Source organism: Protopterus annectens, chromosome 1.part1, assembly GCF_019279795.1.
Source record: "Protopterus annectens isolate FY-2018-M chromosome 1.part1, PAN1.0, whole genome shotgun sequence".
Classification (NCBI taxonomy): Eukaryota; Metazoa; Chordata; order Ceratodontiformes; family Protopteridae; genus Protopterus; species Protopterus annectens.
This window is the reverse complement of record NC_056726.1, coordinates 1,479,703,669-1,479,728,016: the sequence shown is the minus strand read 5'-3', so window position 1 is coordinate 1,479,728,016 and position 24,348 is coordinate 1,479,703,669. Positions and strand designations below refer to the sequence as shown.

Here is a 24,348-nt window from a genome sequence, read left to right as displayed (position 1 = left end):
CACCTGCACAATCTACAGGTGAGGGCAGGGCCAGTCCTTTCGTAAACAGGCCCAATGACCTGCATTTTCAGCTGCCAGATTCTGCCTGTCTGGCAGCTCCTTTGGGAGGAAAGTTGGCACTCTTCAAGCAAAACTGGCTTTTAGTCACCCAGGACAAATGGGTGTTGGACATTATAGACCAAGGCTACAAGTTTTATTTCCATACATTGCCTCCTTTCAAAGGCATGCCAGACGTTCCTCCTCAGCAAAGGGTAGAGGCTCACAAGCAGATTGCTTTACTTCTTCAAATGGGGGCTATACAGCAGGTCCCTCTGTCAGAAGTGGGCCTAGGATTTTATTCTCGCCTGTTTCTAGTACCAAAGAAAGGAAACACTTGGAGGCCGATTTTGGATTTATCTATCCTCAACACATACCTGGACATTCCAAAATTCAAAATGTTGACGTTGCAACAACTTCTACCTCTGTTGGGCAAAGATCACTGGATGGTAACTCTAGATCTCAAAGAGGCTTATCTTCATGTTCCTATCAGGCCCAGTTGCAGGAGGTACCTGCGTTTTCGGGCTGGGACTTTACATTATCAGTTCTCTGCATTGCCCTTTGGCTTATCTACTGCGCCCAGGGTGTTCACAAAGGTTTTTGCTCCAGTGATAGCCTTCTTATGGTTAAGAGGAATACAAATTTATCCTTATTTGGACAATTGCCTGATTCTTGCTCAAGACAAGGACGAACTTCTTCATCTGCAGTATGTGATGGCAGTGTTAAGGTGCCTCGGGTATTCTGCGAACGAAACAAAGTCCAGTCTAGTACCCTCTCAGGAAATGTGCTTTCTGGGTGTGAGACTGAATACAGCTTCCCAGATGGCTTTTTTGACCCCGGACAAGCAAAAGAACCTTACTCTTTACTTCCATCAATTGTCTCTACGGTCCAGGCTGACTGCAAGGACAGTCCTTCAAGCCTTGGGGTTCATGGCATCTTGTATTCTGGTGCTTCCCAATGCCAAACTGCATATGAGGAAGCTACAAGGTATCTCAAAAATGTATGGACACAACACTGCCAAGATCTGGACACTGTCATTCAAATAATACCTTGCATTCAAAAGGAATTTTTGTGGTGGGCTCAGGAATGTCACCTAAACAAGGGACTCTCTGTGACCCGACCAGAGGCGAGTCAGATTTTAACGACAGATGCCTCGGACAAGGCTTGGGGAGCACACCTCAATGGAAAATGGGTTCAAGACATGTGGCCTGCCAGACTTCAACATTTACATATCAACTTGAAGGAGATGTTAGCAGTCCAATTTGCATTGATGGCTTTCAAGGATTTACTTCACCCAGGGCAAGTGTTGATTCTAACAGACAACACAACTGTCATGTGGTACATCAACAAGCAAGGGGGAACCCATTCGTACCCTCTTTGCAGGCAAGCAATGATTTTGTGGGAGACTGCTCTCACTTTACACCTCAATCTTCAGGCAAGGTTTCTACCAGGAGCACAGAACTCCTTAGCAGATGTTTTGAGCAGACAGATAGTGGATCCCCACGGTGGAAATTGGATCCTCATGTATTTCGAAGATTGACAGTGATATGGGGAACTCCAGACATAGATCTGTTCGCTTCTCCACTAAATTTCCAGTTGCCAAAGTTTTGCACAAAAATGTTTCATCCCACAGCTTGGAAAGTGGATGCTCTATCATTCAGTTGGAGCAATCTTCACGTCTATGCCTTTCCGCCTCTGCCTCTCCTCCCCAAGGTACTCTTGAAGGTCAGACAAGACGAGCCCTCCATGATTCTAATAGCTCCAGATTGGCCTCGACAGCACTGGTACCCTCTGCTGAGGAGTTTAGTACGGGAGCCTCCATGGCCTTTGCCTTTGATTCCCCACCTTTTGTCACAGGAGGGCAATCATTTCCTCAATGTCAGGATTCAGTCCCTTCATCTAACAGCCTGGCATATTCTGTTTTAGAACCAGGAGGGTCGCAGCTTCCACAACAAGTTTTGAATGTTATTTTGGAGGCCAGAAGGCCTAGTACAAGGAAAGTTTATGCTGATAAATGGAGGAGATTTTTAATTTGGAGCAAAGCTAAGGGCTTTGATGTTTCCAGGCCTGATTTAAGTGTTTCTCTTCAATATCTTACAGAATTATTAGACAAGGATTTGTCTTTCTCCTCTATAAAAGTTCATGCTGCAGCCATTTCTGCTCACTATGACTGTGACCCTCCACTATTCTCTCATCCTTTGTTTAAGCAATTTCTTAGAGGGCAAAGAACATAAGACCCACATAGAGCTCCTACTCCTGCCTGGGATCTCAATTTTGTGTTGGAGAAACTTACTTTACCTCCTTTTGAACCTGCAGCTACTGCTGAGTTAAAGTTTTTGTCTTGGAAGACTGCTTTTTTGTTGGCCATTACGTCTGCTAGAAGGGTTTCTGAATTACAGGCTCTTATGGCAGTTGAACCCTTCCTAATTTTTCATAAGGATAGGGTATCTCTGCATACTAATCCTACTTTTATGCCTAAAGTGGTTTCAAATGTGGCCTTGAACCAATCAATTCATTTGCCTACTTTTTATGCAGATCCCCAAAATAAAGGGGAGAAAATTTTGCACACTTTGGATATTCACAGGCAGTTGCGTTATTATTTGAGCAGGACTAAAGGGTTCAGACAGTCTCAGCAGTTGTTTGTTTCTTTTGCTTTGGGTTCTCAGGGGAAACCTGTTTCAAAACAAACTATTTCTAAGTGGATTGGCTTTTGTATTGCTTTTTGTTACTCTCATCATGGTAAGGAGATTCCGGCTGGAATCGGACCTCACTCCACTAGGGCTACTGCCACTTCTACAGCTTTTTTAAGGGGAGTAGCTACTAAAGATATTTTGGAAGCAGCTACTTGGAGTTCAGTGCATACCCTTTTCTAAACATTACCGCCTTCCTTTTTATTCCAAATCTAGGGCTGGATTTGCCACTGCAATCTTACAGGGCATTCTGGCAGCTCCCAATGCTTTATGATTTTGCCAGCCTCCCTTTACCTCTGCTTTGGGATTCTACCCATATGTAAGGACTGCAGCAATGTGAGATGAAGAACATAGTACAGTTTTGTACCTACCATAAATGTAGATGTTCGAAGATCCACATTGCTGCAGTCCAATTTACCCTCCCTCCTTCCCCTCTGTAGTTTGGAATGGTTGTATGGTTTGGGTGGTAGCTGTTATTTGTATGTGTCTTTTGGGAAGTATCCTATTTTTGGCTGTGGCCTTTCTTTTTAGGGCCTTCTGACATCTGGGGCAAGAAAAGACTGAGGATATGACGTCGGTCATGCGCTTTAATACCCTGACGCTCTGATGTCAGATCTGAGCGCCCATGACCAACGTCAGCCTAATACTTTGGTATTCGGGCCGACCGAGGACAGCGGACTACCCATATGTAAGGACTGCAGCAATGTGGATCTTCGAAATCTACATTTATGGTAGGTACAAAACTGTACTTTTCCATATCTAGACAACTGGCTGCTCCCCCTCCCCCCCAGGCATCTACTGCCCTCAGCAACAGACTTTGTGCTACATCTCGCAGCGACTGTAGGCATTTCCATAAACAAGTCGTCACAGCTGACTCCCACACAAGATCTAGAGTTCATAGGAGCAGAACTCAACATGATTTCCGGTGTAGCCTCCCTTCCTCTACACAGGCTGAAGCTACAAGTTCAAGCGATCATCTCCTGAAACAAAGATGTTCATCGTGCATACAGCTGCAGTCATAACAGATGGGTTCTCCTGCCGTCAGGCGGGTCCTCGGTCGGCCGAATTCCAAAGTCTAGGTCCGGAGACGGTTGTCGTCGCTTTCTTTCCTGACGTCCGTGCGACAGGGGTACATAAGACACAGCCAACGCCATTTTCTTCAGTCTTTTTTGCCACGCGGTGCCTGAAGCAGAAGCAGTTTGCAAGTGCCGGTCGGCCAGCTCCAGAAATAACGAAAATTTGGAAACCGAAGTCTTCTTTAAAGCTAAGTACCCCGTTGGGGAAACTTTTCTTGCCTCAGACCGATGTCAGACAAAGTTAACAATTGTATTTCTTGTGGGAAGCAAATACCGCATAAGGATTTCCATTCCCTCTGTATACCTTGTTTAGGCCCAGACCACGACGTCTCGGGCTGTCGCTTTTGTGCTACTTTCAATAAACGCACTATTAAGCGTCTGGTGGAGTTCGCCCAGCACTTTTTTGGTAAAGCTTTTAATTATAAAATGTAATCGGAGACTCTGACTACCGTTTTGTCCAAAAAACGCAAGGACAAAGACCGACACCACGCCAAAACCGGCTACACGTGGTCCGGTTCTCAGCGAGGCGCCTACGCAGCCCCTGACTACCGACGACACTTCTCTGGCGGTGTCTTCTGTAACCGAGACCGCAGGTTCCTCTGCCCATACCCTGACTACAGCTACCGAAGCCACTGTGAGTGTTGAGCCTCTTAATGTGGACAGGTCCACTTCCACCCATGGTGTCTTCAGACCTTCATCTTCCTTTTCCATAAAGGCCTTTACTAAGTCTAAATCAGCCATGCATTCCAAGAGGCCTGTTGCACAGGGCCCTTCTTCAGGTCCCATGCCTAAAAAGCAGATGCTCAAAATGGCTGAGGATTTAATTACTCTTATCAGGGGTTCCCAACCCCCTCTGGACAAGAGACCCAGAGTGGAGGAAGATTCTCCCTCTTCTGACCAGGGCTCCATTATTTCAGAACATTCTGAGGAAGAGGAACACTCGTACTCCCCTTTTGAAGATTCTGATGCAGAGCAGTCCATTCCTTCTGTATCCCCCCCAGAGGATTTTTCTTTCGGGGAAACCTTGCATACCTTGAGGGAACACTTCCATTGGGAAGGCCAAGACTTTTCAGATTCCAAGAAAAGACTTAGGGAATTTCTTTTGCTACCTCAACACAGACCTCTGGCGATACCTCCTGTCTTGGACATACTTGATGAGGTTTACTCGGAGGCTTGCCCTAATCCGGATTCCCTGCCTCCTGCCCCAGTCAAGCCTGATAGGTACTACAGAGTTCCTAACTCACACCAATTTCTTTACAAAAGCCATAATGCTGACCCTGAAACCATTTCTCAAGGCCCCAAGGGAATGAAGGCCTCTACTGCTAAGAATCCATTACCTTCCGAGAGAGAGTCCAGATACTTAGAAAGGTGGGGAAAAAAGGTATATACCTCGGCCACCCTAGCCATGAGGGCCTTAAATTGTCAGTTTCATATGCTTAAATATCAGCAGTTTCTGTTATGACAATTAAGGAATAAAATGTCACAACCTGAACAACCAGATTTGAAGGAGTTGCAGGATATGATGCATAGTGCAGAACAAGTGGGTAAACACACCTTACAATGTGGCTATGATGCTCTAGAGGCCTCAAGTAGAGCTGCTGTTACAGGATCAGTCATTCGTAGACATGCCTGGCTTAGGGAACAAACCTTGCCTGATCATGTTAAAGCTAAACTACTAGATGCTCCTTTACAAAAGGATGTATTATTTGGTACTAATGCTGAGGAGATACTACGGAAAATGGAAGAAAAAGCTAAATCTATGCAAACTGTCAAAGCTTTTCTACAAGTACAACCACCATGTTTTAGCAGAAATTGGCCTTCAAAAAACTGGTCCTTTCCAGCCACGGACAAGCCCCAAAGAGGTAGATACAGGCGCACAAGGGGCAGAGGACAATCTCAAGGATCATATAGAGGCAGACAATGGCAATCTCCAGCACCAAGAGGTGGCGAAGACAGTGCACAACAATACAGGAAACAAACCCAATGACTTTCCCCTTTGCATGCCAAGAAGGGCTCAGGTGGCAGCACCCTTGGGAGGAAAGCTGGCATTATTTTCAAAAAATTGGCATATTGTCACAAAAGACAAATGGATCCTGGACATTATAAACAGAGGCTACAGATTTCATTTTCACACTCTTCCAAAAATGAGAGGCATGCCGAACCTGCCACACAATCAAAGGGCAGAGGCTCAAATACAAATTTCAAACCTCATGGACATGATAGCTATTCAAGAGGTACCTACTCACGAACAAGGTCAAGGTTTTTATTCCAGACTATTCCTGGTACCAAGGAAGGAAACCGATTGGAGACCCATTTTGGACTTATCCATCCTAAACACATTTCTACTCGTACCAAAATTCAAGATGCTCACCTTACAGCAGCTTCTTCCCATGCTGGGCAAGGAGTCTTGGCTGGTAACATTGGACCTCAAGGTCCCAATCAGACAAAGCTGCAGAAGATACCTCAGATTTCTTCCAGGTTCAATCCACTATCAATTCTCTGCATTGCCCTTTGGCTTATCTACTGCGCCAAGAGTATTCACGAAATGCCTGGCATCAGTAATTGCCTACTGCAGACTTCAAGGGATACAAATTTACCCTTATTTGGACGATTGCCTGATCCAAGCGGACAGCAAACACATACTTCTGGAACATCTGGCTTATGTAACACGGTTATTGAATTCTCTGGGATACACAGTCAACAGAGAAATCCAGGCTAACACCATCTCAGAAAATAATTTTCCTGGGTGCCAACTTGGACACCCAGATGGCCTATCTTACACCAGAAAAACAGGGGCAACTAACTCAATACTTCAAGATACTAGCAAATTGTACCAGGCTAACTGCAAGGAAAATCCTGCAGGCTCTGGGCTTCATGGCATCTTGCATTCTTCAAATCCCATGTGCAAAGTTGCATATGAGGAAACTTCAATGGTACCTAAAAAACCTATGGTCTCAACACAGCCACAGTTTGGAAACAATAATACCACTAATTCCATGTTTGCAAAAGGAATTTCTATGGTGGGCCCAAGCATGCCAAACAAACACAGGTCTACCATTCTGCAAGCCTCAAGCAAATCAAGTCATCACAACAGACGCCTCAGACTACGCCTGGGGGGCACACATGACAGACAGGTGCATTCAGGGCAAATGGTCCCAAAAGGAAAAGCACCTTCACATCAATCAAAAGGAAATGCTAGCAGTGATGAACGCAATTACAGCTTTCAAGGACCTCCTGCATCCAGGACAATTATTGATAAGAACAGACAACACCACAGTAATGTGGTACATAAACAAACAAGGAGGAACACATTCATATACCCCCTGTGCAGGCTGGCCATGTCACTTTGGAACATGGCTCTGGAATGGCAAATCGAACTTCAAGCACAGTACCTGCCAGGTTTGGAAAACACGCTGGCAGACAATCTAAGCAGAAATATGACAGACCCGCACGAATGGAAGTTGCATCCTCAAGTGTTTACAAAGATAATCCAAGAGTGGGGAAGGCCAGACATAGATCTCTTTGCCTCCCACAGGAATCTTCAATTGACAAAATTCTGCTCAAGGACATTTCATCCAAAGTCCTGGAGAGTGGACGCCTTTTCTTTCAGTTGGGCAGCACGGACAGTTTACGCCTTCCCACCTTTGCCTCTACTGCCCAAGGTGCTCTTGAAAGCAAGAGCAGACAGACCGAAGATGATACTGATTGCTCCAGACTGGCCAAGACAACACTATTACCCACTCCTGAGGAGCCTAACACATTCTCCTCCCTGGACCCTACCTCTAATGCCTCTTCTCCTGACTCAGCACAGCTACAAAACTCTTCACAGTCAGCTGAAAACACTCATTCTGGCTGTATGGAAAATTCCTTAACACCACAACAGACCCTACTCTCCAAGGAGGTGCAGGACGTCATTTTGGAGGCCAGAAGGCCATCTACTAGAAAAGCTTACTCCGCAAAATGGAAACGGTTTTGCGCTTGGAATGAGAAAAAGGGCCAGGATCATAGAAAACTGAATTTGCCTCAGATATTACAGTATCTAGCTGAGCTGCTGAACAGTGGACTTTCATTTTCCTCCATCAAAATCCATGCCTCAGCCATTTCTGCAGAATACAACACTGATCCACCCTTATTCTTTCACCCACTCTTAAGGCAGTTCCTCAGAGGGGCTAAGAATACAAGACCTCCAAGGAAATAACCAATACCAGCCTGGGATCTTAATTACATTCTAGAAAAATTAACATTGCCTCCCTTTGAACCAGCTGCCTCAACAGATTTGCAATATTTGTCCTGGAAAACAGCTTTCCTTCTGGCCATTACCTCAGCTCGTAGGGTCTCGGAGCTACAAGCCCTCATGGCTGTGCAGCCCTTTCTCATCTACCATCAGAACAGGGTTTCCCTACGAACCAACCCGTCATTTATGCCTAAGGTAGTATCCAGGGTAGCTTTAAATCAGGCCATACATTTACCTACCTTTTACCCCAATCCTCAAAACAAAGGGGAAAGGCTGCTACATTCCTTAGACATCCATAGACAGCTACGTTACTATTTGGACAGAACAAAGCCTTTCAGGAAATCAGAACAACTCTTTGTGTCCTATGCTGTAGGAGCTCAAGGGAAGCCAATTTCCAAACAGACAATTTCAAAATGGATAGGCCACTGCATACGGTTTTGTTACTCCTTTCATGGTAAATCTGTACCTGCAGGCATGAGATCCCACTCCATAAGGGCCACAGCTACCTCTGCAGCCTTCCTCAGAGGAGTCCCTACCAAAGATATTTTGGAGGCAGCCACTTGGAGTTCTGTGCATACCTTCACTAAACACTACCACCTACCTTTATACTCCAAAACTAGAGCAGGCTTTGCCACTGCTGTGTTGCAGGGCATTCTGGCTCCTCCCAGTTCCACCTAGTGCCAACCTCCCTGTGCGTAGTTTTGGGATTCTACCCATCTGTTATGACTGCAGCTGTATGCACGATGAACATAGTACAGTTTTGTACCTACCATAAATGTAGATGTTCGAGTGCTAATACAGCTGCAGTCTAGGTTTCCCTCCCTCCTTCCCCTCTGGGTACAGACCTAGTGGCTAACTCCTCATCTTACAACCTGATTGGGTTATATATATATATATATATATATATATATATATATATATATATATACATATGTCGGCGGACCTAGACTTTGGAATTCGGCCGACCGAGGACCCGCCTGACTGCAGGAGAACCCATCTGTTATGACTGCAGCTGTATTAGCACTCTAACATCTACATTTATGGTAGGTACAAAACTGTACTTTCCTGCTTGCTTGGTACTGTAAACTCTAGGGTCCAGAACAGCACGTACAACCTTAGTACCCCTAGCAAGATTTCACATGAGGCTGCTTTAGTGGCTCTTGGTGTCACAATGGTCGATTCAGACACATCCCATGTGCCATCCAATCCTGGTAAATCACTGCAAAAAGGATTTATCTTGGATGAAGCCTGACAAAAATCTGTGGGGTTGCTCCTTTTCTTCCCCTTTGCCCAAAACCATAGTGACCACGGACACTTCCCAAATCAGGTGGAGGGGGGGACATTATCTGCGGAAGACTGTCCAAGGCACTTGCAATTTACATATCAGTGTCCTGGAATTAAGGGCAGTGCTTTTAGCGCTGCAAGCATGTCAGTCTGTCCTTCTGGGATGGTTGCAATCCAATCAGACATGTCGGTGGTCTGGTATATTAACAAACATGGAGGAAGCAGGTCCTGCTTTCTTTCGGGAAGCCCTAAGAACTTGACAATGAGTTGTTGCTTCCAACTGCTTTCTGGCAGCAGTGCATAGCCTGGTGAAATCCAAAGTGATTACTGACATGTTGAGCAGATGCATTTTGCTACCTCATGAGTAGGATCTCGACCACAACATAGTGATTAAGATTTTTCGTCTGAGGCCAGCCATGCTGCTATCTGTTTGCCTCCCCAATGAACAACAAATGTAACAGCTACTTTGCCTTAATCACTCCTCATGGGGAGTCCCCGAGAGAGATGCACTTCTCCTTGATTGACCCCCAAGACTTCTTTATGCCTTTCCCCCCCTGTTCCACTAATTCCCCAGGTTTGAGGAAAGGACAAAGATTGAGAAGCAGTGTAAGTCTCATTGCACCCTGTTGGCCCTGTCAGATCTGGTTTCCCTTTCTCTGTCCTCACCTAGTTCCCCGTCCTTGGGTCCAGAATCCATTATTTCACCCTCAGGTTTTGGTGCATCCCAATCTCAAGAACATCAAGCTGACTGCTTGGTGTATCCAATTCCGGTAATAGCCAGGCAGAATAAATTCTCTTCGGTACAAAGAATTTTAGCTTCCCATAAACCATCCACCAGAAAGCTTTACCAAAGCAAATGGAAAATATTTTTGATTTGGGCCTGTTCCAAGAACGTAGACCTTTTCTCTCAGCATCAGTAGACATGATCCGAGAATATTTGACCACTATTTTTGGAATCGGTAGCCTCTGCTTCCACAATTAGTCCATTTAGCCACTATTTTCAATTTTCATGGTGAACTTGGTGAACATTCCCTTATGGCTCATCGTTTGTGCAGAATTTTTCGTAAAGGTGCTTTACATTTAAAACCCCCATTCAAAGATCTGGTAGCGCCATGGGATTTTACCTTGTTCTTACCCAACCCTAGTTTGACAGCCATTTGAGCCAGCAGCTACTTCATACCTCAGGTTTCTGTCTTGGAAAACCCTCTTCCTGGTAGCTATAAACGGCCAGGAGAATTTCTGAATTGCAAGCCTTATGTGTAAAGCATCCTTACATCTCTCACAAGGAGAGAGTGTCGTTAAGAACCAGCCAGTCCTTCCTCCCTAAAGTGGTATCAGAATAGAATATACAGTCCATAGACTTGCCAGTCATATTTCCAAAATTTTCAAACAAAGGTGAATACTGCTTACACCTGCTGGATGTTCATAGACAATTACGTTTTTACCTGGACAGAATCAAATCTTCCAGAAAATCAAATGAGTTATTGGTGTCCTTTTCAGGACCCGGAGTGGTAAACTGTTATCAAAAATGACCTTATCAAGATGGCTTAGATTGTATTACCTTTGTTTACAACCAGAATAAACTCAAACTACTTGCTCAAGTTAGTGTGCTTTCCACTAGATCTGTTTCCACTTCAGTTGCCTTTCATTCCCTTGCCTCCATGGAAGATGTATGTTCAGCTGCTACATGGTTATTCCTCATACCTTTATCACTCATTACAAATTAGAGATGGTCTTCGGGGGAAGGTCATCCTTTGGTTCTGTGGTACTCTGGAATATCCTTTCTTAGGGCCACCCAGAACCTAAAGTAGCTGGGGACTTTGTCCTGTCTGTCAAGAATGAGTAAAGATTGACAACATCAGATAAAGAAGTTATGTCCTTACCATAACGTTCCATCTGTGGTGTTGTTATTCATTCATTCTTGACATCCCACCCACCTTCCCCCACCAAGAGACTTCTGTAACTAGTCCTGGGATGTTGCAGGATTATTCCTAAGACAGGACTTCTATATTCTCTCCTGCTCTGCAAACTCGATCTGAGGTGTAATGGAAGAGGGGGATTGTGGGTAGAGCCTTAGCATGAGAGTTTTTGCTAACGGTGATATTACTTTTTACTTGGCACGAGCTAAGTATAAAGGCAGAGTCTGTTCTGAGAGGTCTGAACCGAACCCATCTGTCAAGAATGAATGAAGATTGACAACACAGATGCAATGTTATGGTAAGGACATAACTTTTTCTGATTTTTGTTCAGGCGAGCATCTGGAAAAAAAATGCATCTCAGAGCATCAAGAACCCTAAGGCTTCTGGGTTGTAGTTCTCAAACTCTTATATTAAGTGACTTCTTCCACAGTTATTACAGTGAAGTCTTAGGTAGTTGGGTTGTATTGAAGTCTGAGGGGAAAAAGTCTGTTGGTCGTGTGGGGAGAAGTTGGGAGGCACTGGGATTGGTTGGGAAGCTAGTGTTCAGCTGGTAGTGGGCATCATGGAGGCTTTTGTCTAGGGGTCTGTTTCATCCAGAGCCAACCCTGTTGATTTGCAGTTAAATGTCTGAGATGTATTTAGTCGAAGTGGTTAGAATGAATGTGTACGAAAGTTCCGTATGAAAGGGATTTGGTTGTCTCTGACCTGCAATAATACAGCCCCACTCATACATTAGTTTCTTGCAGCCTGTTTGCTTTTAAGTCACCAGACACCATTGAAGCTACCCACCTTCCATTCCTTGCATTTTATGATAAGATCACATTTCTCAGAATTAGCTGTGAAAATACAAACCTTTATTGCACGTCATAGGAAGGGAATATTTTTATTACTTAATTTCCAGAGTAATACGTAATTCATACTTGAACTGTTTTATTTTGTAGTATGCTGTAGGTCTTCGACCCTACATTATATAATGTCTGTGTGTTTATAGAAATGTTCCTATGCAATAGAAATCTGTTTTAAAGCCGTTATTGAAATACTATTTTCAGGATATTGGTACTCCTTTACTGAAATATTCACCTTGTGCTTAGTCTGCCTATGTACACACAGCATTTCCCATCCATGAACACACCACCTTTGTACACCATTCCAGGCTTCCTGAGTATCTGGTTACCAGTTTAGTCATTTCTGTTGATTTAAAGATGTAACTTGTATTTACTTGTACGTCACATTTTGGGGATTTCTTTTTGCATTATTTTACAAAGGCTACAAAATTATGCACTTCTGATTTAATATAGGTTGCCTGTTGAGGTTATCTTAACTGAGTATTGTCTTTATTATAGTGTGTTTTTATACATTTTTGCTATATTTTATATATATGTTTACAGATTCATTGACAGTAAATGTTATCCTCAGTTTTAATGTATTTTCTTTTAAATGTACATTGGCTACATGGTTTTGACCAGAGTTTAATTTTATTTCCATTAGTGTTTATTCTTTTCTTTATGCAAATTGCGTGTCTGCGCCTGAAACAAATGCTATGGTGAAAAAGAGCACATTTTAGACTAAAGAAATATTTAAAGGAGCTTTTATGTACCACGTGCATCTTTCCCTGTCAAACCGTCATGGCTTATAGAACTAAACAATGTAGCAGCCTGGCCTGTAAATGTGAGCTACAGACATATCGGGTTACACCACTGAGACTTAATTGGCCTGCACAGGTAGAGAAGGAAGCTACTGCTTTTCCAATTTGTCTGCCAAATCAGAGTAAGACCTGGTGCACTGTTAGTGACTGTGTGTACCATAGGACTACTGGTGTGTGCCATGGGATTACTGGTGTGTGCCATGGGATTACTGGTGTGTGCCATGGGATTACTGGTGTGTGCCAAGTGTACTTGATGACGTACTGTTAGTGACTGTGTGTGCCGTAAGATTACTGATGTGGAAGTATACTGGCCTGCATTATATTAAGTGCATCCCTTTTCTTTCTTTTTTTTTTTTCCTTGATTGGGGCATGTGGCTAAGTTTGTTTTTACCAAGAATTCAGTCTATTTTGAGGTTTATTCTGGTACAGTTCTGCAGTTCCTTCCTCGTTATTGGCTTACTGCTTGGGAGTCAGCCCAGAAGCCAGACCTGTCACGGAGGCTGTGGTCAGTTAATGATTAGCTAATAAAGTAGGAATTTGCTTCATGAGCAGTATTGAGGGGCTTCCTTGATAGAAATCCTCCTGCGTTTGCCGTGAGGTTGGGTGGTCCTGTAGCCAGCCTCATTTGGTGAGTTTCATGTGTGAGAGAAGAGGTATCTACTAATGCATCCCTAAATGGTGAGGGTGACATCTGTTTCTAAATTTACAAAAGGTACTTGGTGGTACCATGTGCAAGGAACACATGCACTTGCATAGCCAACAGATCAGTCTGTAGCTGGATGAGAATGAGTTGGGATCCATCTCGGAGCACAGAAGTAAGGTACCATAAGAATAGCTTGTTCATTAGGTCGCAAAGTATGCAGATTAGGCAAGCCATTTCATATTTTATCTGCGTATAGTTTGGGGAACTGGTTCCTTCCTCGACCTCTACCCTGCTGCTGATCTTTGTATTGTCCCTGAGTAAAGATGTCCCTCTCTCTCTCCAGTCCCCACTGGCTTTCCTTAAGAGCTGTGTGCTTAGCGTTGTGTACTGATAGGTCTTTGTAAAAGCAGCAGCTTTGTGTTTCTCATTTTATTTGACTTGAAAGTCACAAAGTATATAGTCAATTTTAGGTGTGGCCCTGGAATGGGTAGAAGTGTCTCTCAAAAAATACATGTATGTTGCATGGTGCAGAAGGATAAAGCTGTCAATGAGACCAGTGCAGCCCATGGCTGACCGACGACCTGGGTGCATGAGGAGCTGATAGGGTAAGGTGGGAGGGAGTCGCCAGTGGCTGATTATTGTTTGGGGGGGGGGTCTGCTGCAGTCTGTGGGCTGAGGAATATAAACTTGGGTAGGATGAGTTATCTGCATGGTATCCATCTGGCATGTGTTTTGTGTATATTCCTGAGAAAAAGGTATAGTAGGCCTTGGAGTTTGCAAGCACACGTCAGATATCAGGGGTGGAGTTAGAGCTAGAAGCACAATGTCTCAAGGATGCATGGATGATGGCCATGCCATGCCTCGTTCCAGTCATAGTGATAGGAAATGAGTGGTTTTAGGGAGGTGGATAGAAGGCAGACCTGCATAGGGGAAAGAAGATAATATATATGCAAGATATGTGTTCAACAGAGTAGTTCACTAGGTACATGATTCCTTGTCAAGGATGATGCTGGGATGCACTTCATCTCCAATCACGTAATGCATGGTTCTGAAGGAATCAAACATAGAGCTAGATCTGATGTCATTCTCATTCATTCCTTAGTCCGTGGGTTTCGGATCTGACTCAAATGCTTTCTAAAGCTAAGGCTTTGAAGCTTGTGCTCCTCCCCTACCCATAATGCTTCATTCCCCCAGATTACCTCAGATCTGGTTTGCTGCTCCTGAAGGTTTAACCCAACTGTCTTCCTCTGGAGGCAGTTGGCGGGGGGGGGGGGAGTTGCTTATTGTTGCACCCAGAAGCCTGGCTAGCTATCAAAAATGACTGATGGTTGCTAAGGATCATATCCAGAGAATACTCAATTCCCTTTTCAAAACTCCTCAAACCAAAAAGCACTCTCCTGGATGTTCCACCCAATCAGAGACACAGCAGAATTGGAGATCTCAAAGCTGCTCCAAAAGAGTTCTCCAGAAAGTCCCTCCAGACCAACTCAGATCAGGCATTTAATCAAGATTTTTTTATTACCAAAAAAGACTGGGGACCTCAGGCCCATCTTGGATCTGACATCCCTGAACAGGTCAGTAAAGAACTCGAACTTCAGGATGGTCATGGTCCAGTCCAGTCTACCTCTTATGAAAATGGAAGGCTGGACATGCTCAGTAGACCTGAAGGATGCATACTACCTCATCAAGATGTACAGACTCTCCAGAAGGTATCTATTTCTCATGGTGGGAGCCAGACATTTTCAGTTCGGGGAGCTTCCTTTTGGTCTTATCACAGTCCCCAAGATGTTCACCAAATGCGTGGCGGTAGTTGCAGCTCATCTAAGACTGCAAGGATTCCATGTGTTTTCTTACTTAGATGACTGGCTGCGAACTGCTCCAAGCAGGCATTTACTCACCCAAGCCAGGGACTATGTTACAACTAGCTCCTACTTTAGGTATAACGATCAAGATGCAAAAATCTCAGGCACGTCCAGTTCAGAACATAGGCTTCAGAGGAGCACATCTGGTTACAATCAAAACCTCGGCCTGTATTCCTCCAGACAGGATTTCAACCCCAAGACTACATATCAGACAGATTTTAGCAATTCCAGCTCCTCCAGCAAAACTAGTACTCAGCCTTGGGCTCCACGATTGCTACCATAACCCTGTTACCAACAGCACATTTACATATGAGAATTCTGTAATGGGCTTTAGCAGTGCAGTGGTCATTACATCATCACCCTCGAAGTTACCTGATCAAACTGTCAAGTGTGCAGAGATTCTCTTATCTGGTGGCTCCACTCTTTGGAGATCCAACAAGGGTACCCCCCCAGGAGACCAACCTGCATATCAATGTCCTGGTGATGAGGGCGATTCTTCTGGCATTGCAGGCACTTCACAGCTTTCTTCCTCTAGGAGTATTGCAATACAAATGCACAATATGTCAGTAGTATGGTATATCAACAAACAAGGGGGAACCCAATCCTGTTCCCTGTGTCGAGAAGCAATGAGAGCATGGCAGTGGAGCGATCTCTTCCAACTGCTTTCTGATCACAACTCGCATTCTGCTGGAGTGCAGCATGCTAGCAGAAAGACTTAGCAGAGTTTTATGTATGCCTCATGAGTGGTCTCTGAATCAGTCAGTGGCGAACATGATTTTCCACAAGTGGGGGCAACCTTGCTGCAATCTTGGCATCTCTCCACAACAAATGCAGCAGTTTTTTTGCCTTTATTTCCCCACAGGGACAGTCACCCAGGGATGCTCTAGTCCAGCCATCCCCAACCACTGGGCCATGGATCATTTGGTACTGGGCCACCAGGCATGGAGTGAAACGAAAGTGAGTTTGTGTATCTGTGTATGAGTGTGTTTGTGTCAGTGTGTTACGGAATGCATGCATGATAGCAGAATGCATGTGTGTGAAAGAAGAGGAGACTATGAGAGTGAGCAATGAGATCGAGCAAGATGTTATTTTACACTCGCTAAGCAGTGCTTTTGCTGTTTAGCAAGTGTAAAATAAGTCAAGGAAACCAAAAAACATGAGCGAGTCTGCACGTGTAAGTGAATGCATGTATGAAACCAAAAGTGACTGAAAGAGAGCGATCTTGTGCGAGTGAATGCTTGCATGAAAGCAGAAGACTGTGAGGGAGAGAGAAGAGGGAGAGTGATGGCCTGGTGGCAGCAGCAGCAATGAGGTTTGCATACCCCTCGACCATACTACTCAACCTCTCGCACAATAAGTTTGGACAGAGCCACAAATAGGGACAGATTTTAAATACTGCTCTTATAAACTTGGAAAGTCAATAAGTTTGCCATTAGGTTTGTGTACCTCTCGACCGTAGTAGATCAATGTTATGCTGTTAGGCAGAATGTACGCTTTTTTTGGTAATTATTGCCAATTGTCTTTTTATTGTAATTTGGAGCTTTTCTCCCTGGGCCTCAGCTGAAAATGAACTTCTATTCCAGTTGGTCTTTCCCGATACACAAGTGTCAAGTACATAAATATTATGCACTTCGTTTTATTATGGGCGCTCAATGGCCGGTCCATGGAAAATTGTCTTATGAAACCAGTCCTTGGTGCAAAAAAGGTTGGAGACCACTGCTTTAGTCCATGCTTGGCCTCCCGGTCTATGTTCTGCTTTCCCACCTACTACCTTTGATCCCCAGATTGCTTCAGAAAGCATTCAAGTTGAAGAGGAAAGGGATCCTCATTGCTCCCTTTGACCTCGACAAATCTGGTTCACCTTCCTTTAGTCTCATTTGATTTGTTCCTCTATGGACACTGGAGCCATGTCCAGATCTACTGTCCCTTCCATCAGGGCAAATTCACCCTGATCTCGCAAGCCTAAAACTAACCACATGGTTTCTCTGATTTTAAGTGGTGGCTAGACTTTCCAACCTTTCATTCCCTTTGTGAAACATTCTGATCTCCTCCCTCAAATCCTCTACTAGGAGATTCTAGAGCAGATGGAAAAGATTTTCTATGGGCTTCACAGAAGCAAATTTTTTACTGCTCTTATTCCAGCAGTTCTTGAGTCTCTTGCTCATATTTTCCAAAATGGGGCAAGTCACTCTACTGAAAGTACAGTTAACAGCCATTTTAAATTATATAGGAGAATTCCTCATTTTTAGCTTCATCCAAATTGTGGGGTTCATATATGATCGAATGCTAGAAACAGTGAACGATCTATTATTGAACCCAAATGCACGAAACCACAAAATGTCGAAGGAACGGATCAGTGAATTTTTTCCCAGGGGAAAAAATTCACTGATCCAAAAAAAAAAAAAATGTACAAGCAACATGAAGTGGGGGGCATTCATCCCTCACACCTCCTGATGTGGTGGCTGCCCCCCTCTCACCTTAAATATACCAAATCGCACCACAGTGAAGAAAACGGCAAAGTCCAGGGAAAGGCCCAGCAAATTGATCTGTTCCTTCGATATTCTGAGGTTTCGTGCATTTGGGTTCGACAAATGAGCATTCGCTATTTCTAGCGTTCGATCATGTAATAGGAACCCAAATTGTGTACTTTCCTACTTCGCTCTCCAGTTGATGCAATACCTCCTTGGGACCCAACTATGATTTTACAGGCACTAGTTCATCCCCCTTTTTGAACCTTCAAGGTTGATTTGAAATTCCTATTGTGGAAGACTGTTTTTCTAATTGCTATCACTTCTGCTAGAAGAGGATTTGAATTGCAAGCTCTCTCCTCCAAATACCTCTACTTTTTTGTAAAAACAGAGTAACCTTGCGTACCAATGCATCCTTTCTACCCAAAGTTGCTACAGAGAAGAATATTAACCAGTCTGTAAAACTTACCAGTCTTCCCCAATTACCAGAATAAAGGGGGGATAATATTCTTCATCTGTTAGATGTTCATAGACCGCTGCATTGCATTTTTATTTAGACTGAAATAAATCTTTCAGAAAATCTGACCAGCTTTTCATATCCTTTTCAAATGTCAGAAAAGGAAGACCAGTTGCCAAGACCACTTTAGCTAAATGGTTAATGTTAATTGGTTAAACATTCTGCTTATTAATCTAAAGGTGTTTCCTTACCCAAGCAAATCATAGCTCACTCTACTGAATCAGTGGCAAATTCTCAAGCCTTTTGGGCAAAAGTTTAGATTGATTTGTTCAGCTGCTGCTTTTTCAAATTCTCTCACGTTTATTTCTCACTGTAAACTGAACATTATCTCTAGAAATAGAGCTGCCTTTGGATGTTCATCGTGTTTCACGGTTGCAGTCATTACTCTTGGGTTATCCTGCTGGCAGGTTACCCGCAGTCGGCCAGAATTCCAAAGTATAGTTCTGGCGTCTGTTGCTGTCGCCTCTTCCCTGATGTCAGTGCGCCAGGGGTATAAAAGATGCAGCCGACGCCATTTTCTTCAGTCTTTCTTGCCGCGCAGTGCCCGAAGCAAAAGCAGTTCGCAAGTGCCAGTCGGACGACTCCTGAGATTTTCAAATATGAATTTCAGAACCGAAGTCTTCATTAAAGCTAAGTACCCCGTTGAGGAAACCTTTTTCTTGCTCCAGACCAATGTCAGAAAAAGTTAACAGTTGTATTTCTTGTGGGAAGCAAATACCTCATAAGGATTTTCACTCTTACTGTATTCCTTGCCTAGGCCCTGATCATAACATTGCTAGTTGTCGGTTTTGTGCTAGATTTAACCAATGCACTATCAAGCGTCGGTTCGATTTTGCATTCCATTACTTTGGCCGATTTAATTATATAATGCTGTCTGATCAGCCGACAACCGGAGTTTACAAAAAATGCAAGGACAAGGAAAAAGATAGGCATCCGAGGTCCAAAACTGACGAAGCCTCTGCTAGGCCAGTCGCCGGTTCTCAGTGAGGTGCTTTCACAGCCCCTGGCGCCCGCTACCTCGGAGCCACAGGACGCTTCAGACTCCTACGTGGAGCCGACTGGGCCTCTGGATACTCCAGGTATTGGACACACTGAAATCATACACTCCGATGGGTCCGGAGCCGCTGAGCAGGCATCTGCTTCTGAGGGTGTCTTCAGACCTACACAACTATAAATTAAGCCATCTTCAGCTTCAAAGACTAAAGCAGCACTAAAGACAAAGAAACAAGTACAGCATTCTCCTACTCAGACTTCCATGCCTAAAACACAGATGCTTAAAATGGCCGAAGACCTAATTACTTTAATCAGGGGCTCCCATCCCCCTCCTGATAAGAGGCGTAGGCAAGAGACAGAGTATGATTCTTCTGATCAGGTTTCTATTTCCTCTGATTCCTCTTCTGAACAGGATTACGCCATGCTTCCCTATGAGGATTCTGATGCTGAAGAATCTATTCCTTCAGCCTCCCCTCCTGAGGATTATTCTTTTTGGGAAACCCTGCATACCATGAGGGAACATTTCCACTGGGAGAGTCAAGATTATTCTGAATCTAAGAAAAGGTTCAGAGACTTTCTGCTACTTCCTCAGCACAGACCCCTTGCCTATTCCACCTGTTCTAGACATTGTGGATGATGTATTTTCAGAGTCCGGCCTGTCCCCAGACTCTTTACCCCCTGCACCTGCTAAGCCAGACAGATACTACAAGGTCCCGGATTCACATAAATTCCTGTATAAAAACCCCGCTGCTGACCCAGAAACTGTATCTCAGGGTCCCAAGGGGGTTAAAGCTTCCACTGCAAAAAAACCCTGTCCCCTCTGACTGATTCCAGGTCTCTAGTCAGATGGGGGGGGGGGTCTACACTTCTGCAACCCTGGCCGTAAGGGCTTTAAATTGTCAGTTTCATATGCTTAAATATCAGCAATATTTAATGTCACTGCTTAAACAGAAAATGTTGACAATTTCTGAAAGTTCAGAGAACAGGGAATTGCAGGATTTATTGCATCCAGCTGAACAAGTGGGAAAGCATATTTTGCAATGTGGTTATGATTCTCTGGAGGCCTCTTGCAGGGCCGCTGTTAAAGGTTCTGATATTAGAAGGCATGCTTGGTTAAAGGAACAAAATCTGCCTGATCATGTTAAAGCAAAATTATTAGATGCACCATTACAGCATGATACTTTGTTTGGTACTAAAGCAGAAGAGGTGTTGAAAAAAATGCAGGATAAAGCAAAATCCATGCAGACAGTCAACGATTTCTTACAGGTACAGCCACCGAGGTTTAGCATTAACTGACCTTCTAAAAATTGGTCCTTTCCAGCGCCAGACAGACCACAAAGATACAGATAACAGGCGTTCCAGAGGCAGATCTCAGCCCCAAGGCTCATACAAGCCTAAACAACGGGGTGCTCCTACCTCCCAAAAGCGGAGAAGACAAATCACAACCTTTCAGGAAACAGTCCAAATGACTTTCCTCTACCAGATCCAAGCACTTTTCTTTTGGCAGCCCCCTTAGGGGGAAAAATAGCACTTTTTTCATCAAATTGGCAAAGGATTACCAAAGACAAATGGGTCCTGAATATAGCGTCCCAAGGCTACAGGTTCCATTTTCACACTCTGCCAAGGTCAAAAGGTATGCCAGACCTGCTACACAATCAATGGGCAGAGGCACAAAAACAAATTACAGCCCTCATGGATATGAGGGACATTCAGCATATACCACATCAAAAGCAAGGGCAAGGATTTTACTCCAGGCTTTTCCTAGTACCCAGAAAGGACAAAACCTGGAGACCAATACTGGACCTGTCTATACTAAGTACGTTTCTGGAAGTTCCAAAATTCAAGATGTTGACTCTACAGCAGCTAATGCCCATGCTGGGCAAGAAAGCTTGGCTCGTAACTTTGGACCTAAAAGAGGCATACCTGCATGTCCCAATCAGACAATCTTGCAGAAGATACCTCAGATTTATAGCTGTCTCAATGCATTACCAATTCTCTGCACTGCCCTTTGGCTTATCTACTGCGCCCAGGGACTTCTCAAAATGGCTGGCGCCAGTAATTGCGTTTTGCAGACAAAAAGGAATTTAAATATACCCCTACTTGGACGACTGCCTAATTCAAGCAGAGAACAGACATTCTACTACAGCATCTGGCGTTTTTAAAAAGATTACTAATTGGCCTAGGGTACACAGTAAACGAAAAGAAATCAAAACTAGTGCCCTCTCAAGAGATAATATTCCTGGGTGCAAGCCTAAATACAATTGCCCAGATGGCTTCTCACACCAGACAAACAAAAACAACTGACTACTTACTTCAAGAATTTGGCAACAAAAGCCCACTTATCTGCAAGGAAAATCCTGCAGGCCTTGGGATTCATGGCATCCTGCATTCTACTAATTCCATATGCCAGACTGCATATGAGGAAACTACAGTGGTATCTAAAAAGTGTTTGGAGTCAACATTGCCACAGCCTGGAGACAGTAATTGCACTCATTCCCTGCCTGCAACAGGAATTTCGATGGTGGGCAGAAGCCTGTCACCACAACAAGGGTCTGACATTCAGTTTACCCCCAGCCAGACAAACACTGACAACGGATGCATCAGATTATGCCTGGGGGGCCCATATGGCAGGAAAATGTATTCAGGGCACATGGCCTGCAAACCAGATGCATCTTCACATCAGTCAAAAAGAGATGCTAGCTGTTCAAAATGCCGTGACAGCTTTCAAGGACCTGCTTCATCCAGGACAGTTACTGATAAAGACCGACAACACTACGGTCATGTGGTACATAAACAGGGAGGTACACATTCCTACCCTCTCTGCAGACGAGTAATGTCCTTATGGGACACAGCATTGGCTTTTCAAGTTCACCTGCAAGCACAATTCCTACCAGGAAAAACAAATACTCTGGCAGACGAACTAAGCAGAAACCTCATGGTTCCCCACGAATGGAAACCGGATCCACAAGTCTTCAGCATGATAAGGAAATGGGGATGCCCAGACATAGATCTATTTGCCTCCCCTCACAACTGCCAATTGCAGAAATTTTGCACAAGGATTTATCACAAGCAAGCATGGAAAGTGGACGCCCTAGCCTTCAGCTGGAAAAATCTAACAGTATATGCCTTTCCCCCACTGCCTCTCCTTCCCAGGGTACTCCTAAAGGTCAGACAAGAGAAGCCAAAAATGATACTGATTGCACCAGACAGGCCAGCACTGATACCCAATCCTGAAGAGCTTGTCTCAAGGTCCAGCAAGGATACTGCCTCAAACTTCTCACTTGCTGACCCAACAAAACAAGTCAGATCCTGCACAGCCAACTCAGGACCTTAAATCTGGCAGCATGGTGGATAATGTAGCCATTCAGAACACTCCTCTTTCAAAAGCTGTTATGGATGTTATCTTGGAGGCCAGGAGGCCCAGTACCAGAAAATCTTATGCAGAAAAATGGAAGAGATTCTCTGCTTGGTACCAGGAACAAGGCATAGACACGTGTGTACCAAATATTCCTCAGATTTTGCAATACCTAACTGAGATGCTAAACAAAGGCCTTTCCTTCTCCTTAAGATTCATGCCTCTGCCATTTCAGCCCATTACAATACGGAACCACCTATCTTTTCTCATCCTTTAATAAGGCAGTACCTCAGAGGGGCCAAAAACATTAGGCCTCCAAGGAGAGCACCAATTCTGGCCTGGGACCGCAATTATGTTTTGGAAAAACTCACACTGCCTCCTTTCGAGCCAGCATCAACAGCAGATATAAAATTCTTATCCTGGAAAACAGCTCTGCTCCTAGCAATCACCTCTGCAAGGCGAGTGTCAGAGTTGCAAGCACTCATGGCTGTGGAACCTTTCATCATTTTTCATCCATACAGGGTTTCTCTGAGGACGAGCCCTACATTTATGCCTAAGGTGGTGTCCAGTGTGGCCCTGAACCAAGCCATTCACTTACCAACTTTTTATCTAATCCACAGAACAAGGGTGAGAAAATGCTGCATTCTTTGGACATACACAGGCAGTTAAGATTCTACTTGCACAGAACTAAAGCTTTTAGAAAGACTGAGCAACTTTTAGTGTCATATGCTGCAGGTTCACAAGGAAAGGCCATCTCAAAACAAACTATTTCTAAATGGATAGGCCATTGCATCCGTCTCTGCTATTTTCTACATGACAAATCAGTACCTAAGGACATTAGGCCTCATCCCACCAGAGCAGCAGCCACTTCAGCAGCCTTCCTCAGAGGAGTACCAACCAAAGATGTCTTAGAGGCTGAACTTGGAGATCAGTGCACACCTTCACAAAGCACTACCACTTACCTCTTTACTCCCAAGTCAAGGGCAGGCTTTGCCACTGCAGTTCTGCAGGGCCTCATAGCCTCTCCTAATCCTATTTAGCCCAGCCACCCTACCTCAACTTTGGGATTCAACCCAAGAGTAATGACTGCAACAGTGAACCACGATGAACATAGTACAGTTTTGTACCTACCATAAATGTAGATGTTGGAGTGTATTCACTGTTGCAGTCCAGGTTACCCACCATCCCCCTTTTCTTTGCTGGGGCTTATCTACACTTCTCTATCCTATACAACCTTTTTGGTGTATTTGTATTTGCTTGTAGATGGAAGGACATGTTATTTTTGAGCATGTATTTTTATTGGCATATTTCAGACGTCCAATTTAGGGGCACCTGACATCTGGGGCAAGAAAAACTGAAGAATATGGTGTCGTTTGCATCTTTTATACCCCTGGTGCACTGACGTCAGGAAAGAGGCGACAGCAACTGACGCCGGACCTAGACTTTGGAATTCTGGCAGACTGTGGGTAGCCTGCCAGCAGGATAGCCCAAGAGTAATGACTGCAACAGTGAATACACTCGAACATCTACATTTACGGTAGGTACAAAACTGTACTTTCTGCAGTGCTCTGAAATATCCTTCCATGAAGGCCACCCTGGATTATTGTAGCTGGGGACTTAGTCCCA

General features: G+C 44.3%; 1 protein-coding gene across 1 annotated transcript in view; it reads left to right on the top strand.

Moving 5' to 3' along the window:
• The window catches only part of KPNA6 (karyopherin subunit alpha 6), a 1,524,259-nt gene that overhangs the window by 704,839 nt on the left and 795,072 nt on the right, over positions 1-24,348 (top strand). The gene's annotated exons all lie outside the window — the stretch shown is intronic.